This window comes from Periplaneta americana, chromosome 7 (genome assembly GCF_040183065.1).
Source record: "Periplaneta americana isolate PAMFEO1 chromosome 7, P.americana_PAMFEO1_priV1, whole genome shotgun sequence".
NCBI lineage: Eukaryota > Metazoa > Arthropoda > Insecta > Blattodea > Blattidae > Periplaneta > Periplaneta americana.
In genome coordinates, this window is record NC_091123.1 from 6,317,432 (window position 1) to 6,332,500 (window position 15,069).

General features: G+C 34.1%; 1 protein-coding gene across 3 annotated transcripts in view; it reads left to right on the top strand.

Annotated features, from left to right (window-relative positions):
• The window catches only part of LOC138702841 (fibrillin-2-like), an 868,508-nt gene that overhangs the window by 349,824 nt on the left and 503,615 nt on the right, over positions 1-15,069 (top strand). The window lies entirely within an intron of this gene.

Sequence of the window (15,069 nt, forward strand, 5' to 3'; positions counted from 1 at the left end):
TCACAACAATGAAGTATTTCGTCAGATGTCCCAGTAAATTCTGGAACGTACTGTATTGCATTTTCATTATCACAACAATGAATTATTTCGTCAGATGTCCCAGTAAATTCTAGAACGTACTGTGTTGGCATTTTCACGATCACAACAATGAAGTATTTCGTTAGATGTCCCAGTAAATTCTGGAACGTACTGTGTTGCATTTTCATGATCACAACAATGAAGTATTTCGTCAGATGTCCCAGTAAATTCTGGAACGTGCTGTGTTATATTTACATGCATAGTGATCACCCTTTAGTAGTATGTCTCTTCTCTATTGGCTATAAACTGAGCGACTATTGTAGTGGAATGTTATAGTGCTTAACGCCGGAAGAAGTGCCAGCCATTCACACGCTATTACTTTCGCAAAGGTTTGATTTAATATAGGGCTATGTTGGAGTACATCACTCTAGAATGGCGCAAAGAACACATCCCTGCAATGTTTCACATTAGTTAAAACACCCTGTATATGGATTCAGCATTTATAAACTCTACCTTCGTCTTGTAATGGCTGAAAGCAAAACATGAAGAGGAAAAAAAAATTGAAAACCTGATTCTCTTTATCTTTCAGCTTCCTAGTTACGACTTGAAGCTTCAATCGAGAATGCAAACAAATTTTTCTTCCGTTTTAACACGACGCTTCTATTGATTTCCTTCTTTGCTCCGAAAGGAAAGAAATGAACAAAGAAAACTGAGCCTTTGTAATATTTCCTAATCTTCACTTCAAAGAAACTCTATTCCCGCTTGCTGTTCAACCTGTCAGCGCTCGGCAAAGAGCACAGGACCCTCGCGATTCAGGACAACAGCAACAGCGATCGATGTGTTTAATCCAGCTCGCTCGCGTGCGTACGGCTTGAGGGCGATGTTAATCAACTGCAAACGATGAACTCTGCCTGGTCTGCAATTCGTTCAATAGCAACGCGAGAAGGATTGCTGTCATTGTCAAGAGAGAGGCGTGCAAGATCAGCTCATGTTAAAAAGTGAGAGCAACGACGCATGCGCCAACTTTCTAATTATACAGGGTGGGACTGAAATAGCCTTGCAGATTTCCAGAGCGAATAGCTCATGTTGTAGGTAACAAAAAACTATAATATCATATTGGTGCATCAGTGTGGTTTTAGGCGTAATAGATCGACTATTGACCAGATATTTTGTACTCGAAAAATAATGGAGAAAAAATGGGAGTATAAAGGTACAGTGCATCAGTTATTCATAGATTTCAAAAAGGGATATGACTCGGTTAAGAGAGAAGTTTTATATGATATTCTTATTGAATTTGGTACTCCCAAGAAACTAGTTCGATTAATTAAAATGTGTCTCAGTGAAACGTACAGCAGAGTTCGTATAGGCCAGTTTCTGTCAGATGCGTTTCCAATTCACTGTGGGCTAAAGCAAGGAGATGCACTATCACCTTTACTTTTTAACTTTGCTCTAGAGTATGCCATTAGGAAAGTCCAGGATAACAGAGAGGGTTTGGAATTGAACGGGTTACATCAGCTGCTTGTATATGCGGATGACGTGAATATGTTAGGAGAAAATCCACAAACGATTATGGAGAACAAGGGAATTTTACTTGAAGCAAGTAAAGAGATAGGTTTGGAAGTAAATCCCGAAAGGACAAAGTACAGGGACATAATTTTATTTTTACTTCAATTTTTATTGTACCTGAGTTTTTGAATGTACTTCACTCCCACCCCTTCTACTAATGAAGTTCAACAGTCTTCCACACAGATCCAAGACCGCATATACAGTCATAGTAGCCTTACCGTCACAGTACGTTCCGAAAATATGTTCGCAGTTTCCAATGACGAAAGAACTTTCAATATTGCATTATTTTCGCACAGGTACTGTCGTCCATTTGCCTAAGTCGCATTCCGGTTTTTCCCATCAGCTTCTATTCGCCTCTCTGTAAAGGCTAGTGGCTAGGCTGTCTTAGCTTCTTTCTGAGAACATTAATTTCTGTTAGGAATTGGACATCTACGTAATATTATACCCATACAACTGTTTAAAATAACTTAAATAAAAGGGCCTCGTTAAGTAATTAACTGTCACGTGATTTTCTTCCTTTCTACGATCCTGCGACATAACCACTTGGACGGACAGTAGATAGAATGTCTGAGTAATTTTATCTTTTCGGATCGAGCAGAAGTGAAGATTGAATTTACAGTACGTACGGTACTCTTTTACAGAGTAGTTACAGAAATATTTCAACATGAGTTACTAGTACGAAGGACGAAACTGGTAATTGGAATTACATATATTAGAATTGAAGCCTATATGGAAATAAACCGCCACAATTTTGAAAAATGTGTTTACATATACATATTATGATTATTTTTCAATTTAACTTCATTCTTTATAGTGTACGCTAATGTGCTATAGACACTATAATATACACTGCATAATGAATACGTCCGTATGGACAGCTCAGTTCGTGAGTAAAAACACTCATTGTTAATACTGTACTGTATTCTGATTAAACAAAAACCTAATGAAAATTATCAAACTCAAAAGCGTGATATTTCATAGTTTACGTAAATGGATGAATTACTTTTCTTCCCTCCTATACCTAGTAAAGTGATTTGTTTGTATATTACGCCATCGAACTCCAGTCGTGGAAGGGGATAGTAACCGTTGATTCAAAGGTATAGCCAGGTTAATATCAGAAATGTTAGTAAAAATAAAATGATGTCCCTGTATATGATTATGTCTCGTGACCACAATATTGTACGAAATGGAAATATAAAAATTGGAGATTTATTCTTCGAAGAGGTGGAAAAATTCAAATATCTTGGAGCAACAGTAACAAATATAAATGATACTCGGGAGGAAATTAAACACAGAATAAATATGGGATATGTCTGTTATTATTCGGTTGAGAAGCTTTTGTCATCTAGTCTGCTATCAAAAAATCTGAAAGTTAGAATCTATAAAACAATTATATTACCGGTTGTTCTTTATGGTTGTGAAACTTGGACTCTCACTTTGAGAGAGGAATATAGGTTAAGGGTGTTTGAGAATAAGGTGCTTAGGAAAATATTTGGGGCTAAGAAGGATGAAGTTACAGGAGAATGGAGAAAGTTACACAACACAGAACTGCATGCATTGTATTCTTCACCTGACGTAATTAGGAACATTAAATCCAGACGTTTGAGATAGGCAGGGCATGTAGCACGTATGGGCGAATCCAGAAAAGCCTATAGTGTTAGTTGGGAGGCCGGAGAGAAAAATACCTTTTTGGGGAGGCCGAGACGTGGACAGGAAGATAATATTAAAATGGATTTGAGGGAGGTGGGATATGATGATAGAGAATGGATTAATCTTGCTCAGGATAGGGACCAATGGCGGGCTTATGTGAGGGCGGCAATGAACCTCCGGATTCCTTAAAAGCCAGTAAGTAATATATTTGTTTTTTAAACTGTACATACGAAGCTCTGCATTTTAATAACAAACGTAACACACCTAACATTATTTATAACATTTTATAAGTCAAAAAACATTTGTAAAGTGTTAAGTGATGAACCGGGATTCCACTATCTTTTTTTTTTTTTTTTTTTTACATTCGCAGAATATGCTTACATTTAACTAAACATGAAATTATCTCTCTAGAGCATTCCACGTTAAGAAAAAAGCATTGGTTTTATGGGCCTTGCCTAGTACACTGTACAAGCTATGTGGTAGGTAGGCGTTTCTATGGCAACTGGTCATTTGATGGAATAGCCCCATATGCTCAAAGCTTTTTTCTTAACGTGGAATACTCTATAGTAACTTGAACTCGGTTATAAAACGTATAACAAGAAATTGTACCATCTCCATGACAACGATTTTAAAATTAATATTCAATATCCATAATACAGCACAATCCTTCAACCTATTTGATATAAACTTCCCTCAAGCTATCCTGCGTACAAGCGGTCTGCGAAAAAAATTGTAACAACCTGAAACTAAGAGTAACAAGTGAATAGCGGGTAGAGATGTAAAATGAACTTTTGTACTTCCAATAAAGCTTTAATCAGCTTCACTAACACCACACAGAACATATGCACACTGCAATTCTCGCAGCTTCGTTGAAATGAACATATTGCGGACCCATACGGCCTAGAACCAATGGGAAAACCGCTAAATTGGCAAAACTGCTCCATGTCTGGTGTGGAAGAGTTCCACTTCATTTAGATCTGGAATGTAAATAAGTAATTCCTCGAATGAGTATGAAATTTCGTGCATGTTTTCGTAATGCAATCACTAGAGCCAGAATGTAGCCTGCAGGTAAAATTACACGCATGCAAATATGAACAAAGTTGACTAAAATATGCATAATCATTCATAATCTTGCTCATTCATTGAATCTGATGATCTCAATACATGTCGCCATCTTCCCAGAGGTCGTCTCCCTCCCTACCTGCAATTCGAAATCCGTTTCGGCCATCTGAACTGCGGCATTCTTTGCACGCTGTTTTTCTATTCATGCGTACATTTGCTGAAGGAAGTAGTGACTGATGTTATTTGAAGTTCCTTTCTAGATTCCTTCAGTACTTTTCCTTTCTCGTTTTACGAACTAGTCTATGTAATAATATAATATAAAAATATTCTCGTGCAGCAAAAACTCGATGTCAAAGATTTTCGCGCAACTGTGCGTCTTCAGTTTCTTTGACACGAAAAAGTGGCATTTTTTTAGTGGTTTAGGTCAGTCAACTAAATTGTCGCCTACAATTATTTCTTCATTTGTTTATTTACTTTTATTTATTTATACATTTATTATTTGTTTATTTATTTATCACTTATTATTTATTCATTATTATTTATTTGTTGTTTATTCATCTGCTTACTATTATTTAATGTTTATTTATTATTTGTTTATTTATTATTGTCCACTTCTATTTCTTACTTATTATTTATTCATTATTACTTATTTGTTGTTTATTCATTTATTTATTATTATTTATTATTACCTATTATTTATTTATTTACTACTTATTATATATTCATTACCATTTATTTATTGTTTATTCATTTGTTTACCATTTTTATTTATCCATTATTTAATATTTATTTATTACTTGTGTATTTATTATTGTCTACTATTTATTTCTTACTTATTATTTATTCATTATTATTTATTTCTTGTTTATTCATTTGCTTATTCACTATTTTCATTTATTTATTATTGCCTATTATTTATTTCTTACTTATTATTTATTCATTATTATTTATTTGTTGTTTATTTATTTGTTTATTTACTATTTTTATTTCTTTATTCATTTATTTATTATTTATCTATTATTCGTTTATTTATTATTGTCTATTATTCATTTATTAATATTACTTATTATTTATTCATTATTATTTATTTGTTGCTTATCCATTTGTTTATTTACTATTTTTAATTCTTTATACATTTATTTATTATTTATCTATTATTCGTTTATTTATTATTGTCTATTATTCATTTATTAATATTACTTATTATTTATTCATTATTATTTATTTGTTGTTTATTTATTTGTTTATTTACTATTTTTATTTCTTTATTCATTTATTTATTATTTATCTATTATTCGTTTATTTATTATTGTCTATTATTCATTTATTAATATTACTTATTATTTATTCATTATTATTTATTTGTTGTTTATTTATTTGTTTATTTACTATTTTTATTTCTTTATTCATTTATTTATTATTTATCTATTATTCGTTTATTTATTATTGTCTATTATTCATTTATTAATATTACTTATTATTTATTCATTATTATTTATTTGTTGTTTATTTATTTGTTTATTTACTATTTTTATTTCTTTATTCATTTATTTATTATTTATCTATTATTCGTTTATTTATTATTGTCTATTATTCATTTATTAATATTACTTATTATTTATTCATTATTATTTATTTGTTGCTTATCCATTTGTTTATTTACTATTTTTATTTCTTTATTCATTTATTTATTATTTATCTATTATTCGTTTATTTATTATTGTCTATTATTCATTTATTAATATTACTTATTATTTATTCATTATTATTTATTTGTTGTTTATTTATTTGTTTATTTACTATTTTTATTTCTTTATTCATTTATTTATTATTTATCTATTATTCGTTTATTTATTATTGTCTATTATTCATTTATTAATATTACTTATTATTTATTCATTATTATTTATTTGTTGCTTATCCATTTGTTTATTTACTATTTTTATTTCTTTATTCATTTATTTATTATTTATCTATTATTCGTTTATTTATTATTGTCTATTATTCATTTATTAATATTACTTATTATTTATTCATTATTATTTATTTGTTGCTTATCCATTTGTTTATTTACTATTTTTATTTATTTATTCATTCATTCATTTATTTGTACTGGCAGAGTTAAGGCCATAAGGTCTTCTCTTCCAGTCAACCAGTATAAGAATAATAGCAAATATAAAAATGATAGCAATACAGGAACAATATAGATTAATAATAATAATAATAATAATAATAATAATAATAATAATAATAATAATAATAATAAAAGGTAAAAAGGTAAAGGTATCCCCGTAACATGCCATGAAGGCACTTGGGGGGCATGGAGGTAGAGCCCAATGCTTTCCATGACCTCGGCACTAGAATGAGGTGGTGTGGTCGGCACCACGCTCTGACCGCCTTTTACCCCGGGAAAGACCCGGTACTCAATTTTATAGAAGGCTGAGTGAACCTTGGGGTCGTTCTGAAAGTTTGGCAACGAGAAAAAACCCTGTCACCACCTGGGATCAAACCCCGGACCTTCCAGTCCGTAGCCAGCTGCTCTACCAACTGAGCTACCCAGCCGCCAATAATAATAATAATAATAATAATAATAATAATAATAATAATAATAATAATAATAATAATAATAATAATAAAAGGTAAAAAAGGTAAAGGTATCCCCGTAACATGCCATGAAGGCACTTGGGGGGCATGGAGGTAGAGCCCAATGCTTTCCATGACCTCGGCACTAGAATGAGGTGGTGTGGTCGGCACCACGCTCTGACCGCCTTTTACCCCGGGAAAGACCCGGTACTCAATTTTATAGAAGGCTGAGTGAACCTCGGGGCCGTTCTGAAAGTTTGGCAACGAGAAAAAATCCTGTCACCACCTGGGATCAAACCCCGGACCTTCCAGTCCGTAGCCAGCTCTACCAACTGAGCTACCCAGCCGCCAATAATAATAATAATAATAATAATAATAATAATAATAATAATAATAATAATAATAAAAGGTAAAAAAGGTAAAGGTATCCCCGTAACATGCCATGAAGGCACTTGGGGGGCATGGAGGTAGAGCCCAATGCTTTCCATGACCTCGGCACTAGAATGAGGTGGTGTGGTCGGCACCACGCTCTGACCGCCTTTTACCCCGGGAAAGACCCGGTACTCAATTTTATAGAAGGCTGAGTGAACCTTGGGGCCGTTCTGAAAGTTTGGCAACGAGAAAAAAATCCTGTCACCACCTGGGATCGAACCCTGGACCTTCCAGTCAGTAGCCAGCTGCTCTACCAACTGAGCTACCCAGCCGCCAATAATAATAATAATAATAATAATAATAATAATAATAATAATAATAATAATAATAATAATAATAATAATAATAATAGCAAAATGAAGACAAATTTAGTTACATGTAATGAGTCAAACAATTGCAGCTATGTGAATCGAAGTAATTGTTTTAATAGTAGAGAAAATTTATATATTATAAAATAAAAATCATATATACACCGTGTTCCGCTTATAAGTATAATAAAAGAAATAGTTATAATTTCATAACAATGCATGCAAATGGGTTAAGATTGGTACCATTGTAAAGAGGAAATTGGGAAGTTTTAATCCATTGTTGTTACTTATTTTTAGAAGACTCACGCATGCGCAGATCATTAAATAAGAGAATTCGTATCGTATCTTTAGTCAGTCAGCATGTGGACGCCACAGCAGAAAGCCTTTTGTGTGCTGTCATTAGCAGAACATAGATCCATAATTCGTGTACAGCGCTTGTTTCGCCGTCAGTACAATCTTAGACCGAGGGAAGCTGTACCGACGTACGTCTCAATAATGAAATGGGATAGGCAGCTCAGAGAAACAGGAAGTTTGTTGTCTAATGCAGGTAAACATTCCAAGCGTAAAGTGTCTGACGAAAATATCGAACGCATTCGCGAGGCATTTCAGAGAAGCCCGCGGAAATCCATTCGACAGGCTAGTGTGCAGTTGAACATCCCACCAACAACAGTGCATACAGTGCTCCATAAAAGATTGCGTTTGCGAGCGTACAAGCTGCAACTTCATCAGATGATTACGCCGAATGATAAACTGGAACGAAAACGCTTTGCAGAAACAATGTTGGATAAAGTGGACGATGACGACACATTTCTAACTCGAGTCTGTTTCTCAGATGAGGCAACCTTCCACGTCAGTGGAAAAGTAAACCGACACAATTGTCGCATCTGGGAGTCGGAAAATCCAAGTGTCGTAATTGAACACCAACGGGATTCCCCTAAATGGAATGTTTGGTGTGGGATCATGCGTGGCAGAATCATTGGTCCCTATTTCTTTGCTGAAAAGACAGTCACTGCAAACACGTACCTGGATATGTTGCAACTGTATGCTGTGCCACAACTCCCAGATGGAGCAATTTTCCAGCAAGATGGGGCTCCGCCACACTTTGCCAACATGGTTCGCACATTCTTAGACGAACAATTCCCTGCAAGATGGATCGGAAGAGGATCACCGTACATCACATGGCCTGCCAGATCACCAGATCTAACACCACCTGATTTTTTCCTGTGGGGGTTTGTTAAGGACCAGGTCTACAGGACGCCAGTACGTGATTTGGCAGACTTACAAGAAAGAATTTATGCTGCTGTCAACAATGTTACACCACAGATGCTTCATAACACTTGGGTCGAGGTTGAATACCGGTTGGATATTTCCCGTGCCACCAATGGAAGCCATGTTGAGGTTTATGGAACATAAGATAACAAAAATTCCCAGTTTTCATTCTTTGTAGCAGTTGGTTTCAACTATATACTTGTATTAATTCAGAAGTTATAGCTATTTCTTTTGTTATACTTATAAGCGGAACACGGTGTATATATATCAGAATATGATAATTGGAGTGAAGAATGAGAAAACGAATACAATGAGAAGATGGAAGAAAATGAAGAGGAGATTAACATACAAGAAGGCAGAGGACGAGTAAACAGAGCACAGAACAAGGAAGTGGGGAGAAGAGAAAGAAAAAGACGGGGTGGAAGATCTCGAAGAGAAGAGGCAAGGGGTGCGGCAAATGGAGGCATGATGATGACTATGATAATGACGGTATCATTGCACTTGGTTCATGACACAGCAATGTGTTTTACAGACTAAAACTGATCGATCCTACACGGCGCCCACGCCACCAACTGGTAGGGCGTCATTTGAAAACCGCTGGTGCAGCAAATTGCAGTGACACACTTGGAATAGGTGACGCCACTCTGCAGCGTCCACTAAACGAGCGCACTCGGGTAGAAATTTTGTTAACTAGTTTTGTTTATCAGGACGAAAGTTAATCACACAGGCCGGGCAGAAAAATAGTCACAAGTGACGTGCAACGGGATTGCAGTGCCCTAGGCGAAACACGAGCTCTTTCCGTTAACTCTAAAAAAAATGTGAAACAAAATCGTTTCTGCATACCTCACGGCATTAAAAAAAATCCATAGTGCATCATACTCTATTTTCACGTCATGAAGGAGGTTGGGTTTCTCGTAGCTCCAATATCTACTGCTCACTTGAATACAGTATGTCTTTAAGTTTGGTCCAGTACTATAGTCGCGACGCTGTTACTTCCGGCGTGACTCCTCCTATTTGCTTACGTCCTAGGAAGTGTAGCTCAGAGTGCTGCATTGGACTTAAATCGCTCGCTTGAACTCGATCGAGTGTCGCACCCTCGAGTGAGATACGATCGGTCGTGATACGCTCGTAATAAATAGAAGCACAGTACAAGGCCACTCACCGACATGTCTTTTCTTGTATGGAAGGCGACAGATAAGATACACATATGTTTTGCTCACACGGTAAAAATAAGGCTTTATTTTCTGCGTTTATGACAAACGTTTAATGGAACGTACCAAAACAGGAACATGAAGTTATAAATAAAATAGTATGAAAAACTTCGATATACAGTTATTATTGCTAATTAATAATTATTCAATATTTGATTTACCACATATATAATATGATAGGTCCATATATAGTGTTCCGCCTATATACTGCGACAATGTAGAAACGTTTTACAAAATATTATTGATATAGCTGTAGATTAATAACAATATTAGTACAGAGATAACGTCACAGAAAATTTAAAACGACTATTTCGTTTATATGACGTCATTCCACTTTCGATCAATGAAGTGTAATGAAATTTTGAATTCCAACCAATCACAGTCACACTTTGCAATAATTTTTGCAGCTAGATTTATCGCTATCAATTTATCGCATGGTCGTTCTTTTGTTTAGTCGTTGTCGCCAACTGTTTCCCCGTAAATTGATGATCATGAATACATTAAGATGCAACTACACGGTTAAACTTTTCTTTCAACTTTAAAGCAATGAATGCAAGATTGATATTAATATTAATTAATATATTTACGCAGTGAAGACGACGTTCAAAACGGCGCACCATGTAGACATAAAATCTTCATGCATCTTAATTTAACGTACGTTTTAAATTTGATTCTTTCAATATTCTTCCCAGATTGCACGCATACGCGATTGAAATATTGGACTGTGTAGATGCAGCTTTAGTTCCGTTACACACTACAGCGAGAATGCGTTTGTCGAGCTATAAAAAATGCTTTCCTGTAGCACGTAGTTAACGGTCGAAATAAGGCACAGCTGACACTGGTCCTGCTCACACAGGTAATCTAATCCTGTATAACTGTAGCCTATAAAATACAACTTCATCTTCCAATTCCATGTCCATTGTAGGCTATCTTAAAAAAAATACATTCCATCATTCAGATTAGATAACTGCGTTTTCAACAATTCTTCATTTAATTAATGTATTAATCAGGTTACTGTAATTATATTATACAATTTTAAATTAAATCATGATTTCAGCAGATAACGAAAAGGTATTTTTAATAATAATAATAATAATAATAATAATAATAATAATAATAATAATAATAATAATAATAATAATAAGAGAAAAGTGCAGTACATGTAATTAACATTGTTAAACTCGTATTTCGCTTTTCGCAATTGGCATTACTGAATAATAACATCGAATTTCTTTATTGCAATAATCGATATTCATCTATTTCAACTTCACAATGTCTGAATAGATTAAGTATTCGTAAATATACAATTATTAATATTTTGTAATCGAATTTTAGGGATATATTATTTACATTTTTATTTTATTCGCGAAATAGTCCTAATAAATGTCACTCGAGGTCTCAGATTTCCCAGATAAATCCACTCGCTTCACTCGTGGATTTATCGGCAGATCTCAGACCTCTCGTGACATTACTACAGAATAATCATGCTGCACAACTGTTACAGACGCAAAGATTGATACACTAATTATTAGAGATTATTATTATTATTATTATTACTAGAAAACATGATACAGTTCTTGCATTATCGTGATTGTGTTTTCCGTTTGAAATAATTACATTTACATCCAATAACATCTATCAGAGATGGCAAAAACAAAATCACTCCTGCGTGGGGGAAAAAAAAAAAAAAAAAAAAAAAAAAAAACCTACAAAATGTATATTACATTTTAAAGCAAGTTTTGTAATTGTACTATGGAGAGGTTAGTTAAACACTGCAAAGTTTTGAAATGATAAACATCTATCATGTTACTACACAGTTCATCACTGTAAAAACGAATGTCTAACGCTCGGCTTATACCGTTCGAGGATTTATCGCTCGTGAAAATTTTACCCATCATGCATGTGCGCTACCTATCGGATTATGCTATGAACTACTTGGCGCTCGAGCGAAAACGTCCGATTGAGACCTCTGGTAGGCTCTATAAAGACTAGGTAGGTATAATCGTTCGCCATGTTTGTTCTTTCGTTGCCGGTTGCGGTTAGCAGACGACGCTATTTGCCACACCGTTAAAAATTATCACGTCGTGATTCTTATGATAGTCAATCAATCGCACTGTAATTTTAAGAATTCATAGATAAACGTCTAAGGAAAGAAAGATTGAAATGGAACCTTGTCTTTCTCAAATAACGTGAAAATTCTGACAAAATATCAAGGGGAGCAAAAATAACTGATATTACAAATTTTCTGTGTGTTAAAGGTACAGGGACTCATTTTATTTTTTCTAACATTTTTAATATCAACCTAGCCATACCTTTGGATTAACGGTTGAGAACCGCAAACACCGTTTGCTACACCCTTCCACGACTGGAGTTCGATGATACTGGCGTAAAATACAAACAAATCACTTTACTAGGTATGAGAGGGAAGAAAAGTAGTTCATCCATTTACGTAAACAAGGAAATATCGCAATTTTTTGAGTTTGATAATTTTCATTAGGCTTTTGTTTAATCAAAATACAGTACAGTATTAACAATAAGTGTATTTACTCACGAACTGAGCTGTTCATGCGAACGTATTCATTATGCAGTGTATATTATACTGTCTACAGCACATTAGCGTACAATATAGAGAATGAAGTTACATTGCAAAATAATCATAATATGAATATTTAAACACATTTTTGAAAATGGTGGCCGTTCATTTCGATACAGGCATCAGTTCTTTTGTGCATATTATCGCACTATAGACTATTGCATCTAATTCCAATTATCAGTTTCGTCCTTCGTACTAGTAACTCATGTTGAAATAATTCTGTACCTACTCTATAAAAGAGTACTTTACTTACTTACTTATTGGCTTTTAAGGAACCCGGAGGTTCATTGCCGCCCTCACATAAGCCCGCCATTGATCCCTATTCTGAGCAAGATTAATCCAGTCTCTACCATCATATCCCACCTCCCTCAAATCCATTTTAATATTATCTTCCCATCTACATCTCGGCCTCCCAACTAACACTCTTTATGCATTTCTGGATTCGCCCATACTTGCTACATGCCCTGCCCATCTCAAGTGTCTGGATTTAAATGTTCCTAATTATGTCAGGTGAAGAATACAATGCGTGCAGCTCTGCGTTGTGTAACTTTCTCCATTCTCCTGTAACTTCACCCCTCTTAGCCCCAAATATTTTCCTAAGAACCTTGTAAATGAGTACCTTACGTACTGTAAATTCAATCTTCACTTCTGCCCGATCCGCACAGATAAAATTACCCAGACATGCTATCAACTGTCAGCCCAAGTGGTTATGTCGCAGGATCGTAAAAAGGGGGGAAATCACGTGTCAGTTAATTACTTAACAAGGTCCTTTTATTTATTTTAAACAGTTGTATAATATTACTAGATGTTCAATTCCTAAGAGAATTTAATGTTTTCAGAAAAGATCTAAGACAGCCCAGCCACTAGCCTTTACAGAGAAGCGCGCAGAAGCAGGTGGGGGAATTCGGGATGCGGCATAGGCAAACGGACGACAGTACCTGTGCGGAAATATGAATCAATATTGAAAGGTCTTTCGTCATTGGAAAACACGAACATATTTCTGGAACGTACTATACTCACTAACTCAGTAGTGTTTACTATATGCGGCCTTGGTTCTGTGTGGAGGTCAGTTGGAATTTCATTAATAGAAGGTGTGGGAGTGAAGTACATTAAAAAAGTCAGGTACCATAAAAATTGAAATAAAAATAAAATGATATCCCTGTACATGAAAAATATAATCCATTTCTGACAATACAAACACATCTTCACCAAAAATGTCCAATAGAATCTTGACTCTCTCAGCCCACGATTTCGTAAACACGAAAACATGAAAGCAGCGCGAGGATTTCTATCCGTCCGTTCTTTCTTCGTTAACAGACAAAAATTGACAATTCAGTTCTCTGAGAAGCAAAATCGCTCCTGTTTACCTCGCCGTAACTCGTAAACCAGTAAAGATTTTGAGTAGCAACCCCTTTTAAAAGTAATTTCCATTCTTTCTAAACATATCTCTCGCTTTCACTCCCCATCTAACGTAAAAAATAAAAACTTTGTCGCTTATCAACTTTTGAGGGTGTTAATGTCTATTTTGAACGGGTCACTTCGAAGTTAGTATTTTTTTACTCTCTTTCCAATACAAGATTTTGATTCTAATTTTTTCCTATGCTTTCCTTAGACATTTATCTATAAATCCTAAAAATTACAGCGCGATTCATTGACTCACATAGGAGCTACGACATGATAATGTTTAACGGTGCAGTTTTTGTCTGCTTGCTGCGAACGGCAACGAAAGAAACATGTATGTACGTATGTATTTATTAACACTTCAATTGGGTATACGCCAGGTGGCAGTGATATATAATATACAATAATACCATTACAATTATACAATAATTACAGCAAGAAAAAAATTTACTTCTAACTATAAATAAATAGATGCAATAAACCTAGGACTATGAATAAAAACTATTCTATAATAACGCCTACAATAAGCAAATGTAAATTTAACTTATAAGTACTTCTATTTCACCCAACTATTACCAATTTCAGTAATTACATATCATCTTAATTAATTACATATCAACTTAATTACATATCATCTTAATTAATTACATATCACCTTAATTTATTTACATATCAACTTAATTACATATCATCTTAATTAATTACATATCACCTTAACTTATTTAAATATCAACTAAATTTCATATCATCTTAATTAATTACATATAAACTTAATTAATTACATATCAACTTAATTACATATCATCTTAATTAATTACATATCACCTTAATTTATTTACATATCAACTTAATTACTTATCATCTTAATTAATTACATATCACCTTAATTAATTACATATCACCTTAATTAATTACATATCAACTTAATTACATATCACCTTAATTAATTACATATCAACTTAATTACATATCATCT